Here is a 716-nt window from a genome sequence, read left to right as displayed (position 1 = left end):
CTTGTCTATATGTTCATTTGCAAACGTCAAATGTTGATTTTTGTGGTGAAGACCATATTTGTACAAGTATTTGTACATAGTGGAATGGTGTACCACATCTCCAGTGTCTGCCAGGTCTTTCTGGATGGATCGTGCAGTCAGACGTGGGTTTTGACTTGATTTTCTCACAATCCTGCGAGCTGTTCTGTCTGATATTTATCTTGGTCTTCCAGATCTTGCTTTAACGTCCACTGTTCCTGATGACTGCCATTTCTTAATTACATTCCGAACAGAGGATATTGGCATCTAAAAACGCTTTGCTATCTTCTTATAGCCTTCTCCTGCTTTGTGAGTATCAACTATTTTCAGTTTCAGTTTTCTAGACAACTGCTTAGAAGAACCCATGGTGCTGATTGTTGGGGCACGAGGTCAGATGAGTCTGGGCATTTAAAACCTTAAGATTGACATCACCTGGTCTTTCCAGACGATGATTGAGAACAATCCATGAAACTGTCAGGTCTAAGCTTTCCAAAGGTGGCGGTGCATGCAATAATCTCTGCAGGGTGCCCAAACTTTTGCAGACCCCATTTTTTTGTAAATGATGGAAATAAATCTATTCATGTTTATAAATAGATAATTGAATAATGCATACTTTCTATCAAATCTTACTTTTTTTGACATATTATACAAATCTGTCATTTGATGCCTTTTGGAGATTTTTCCATCTTTTCTTGGCT

The 716-nt window shown here is 38.4% G+C and overlaps 1 protein-coding gene across 5 annotated transcripts in view; it reads right to left on the bottom strand.

Annotated features, from left to right (window-relative positions):
• Positions 1-716, bottom strand: part of slc2a5 (solute carrier family 2 member 5) — a 10,353-nt gene that overhangs the window by 9,022 nt on the left and 615 nt on the right. The gene's annotated exons all lie outside the window — the stretch shown is intronic.

Source organism: Etheostoma spectabile, chromosome 7, assembly GCF_008692095.1.
Source record: "Etheostoma spectabile isolate EspeVRDwgs_2016 chromosome 7, UIUC_Espe_1.0, whole genome shotgun sequence".
Classification (NCBI taxonomy): Eukaryota; Metazoa; Chordata; class Actinopteri; order Perciformes; family Percidae; genus Etheostoma; species Etheostoma spectabile.
The sequence above is the reverse complement of the archived record's forward strand: the minus strand, read 5'-3'. Positions and strand labels throughout refer to the sequence as shown.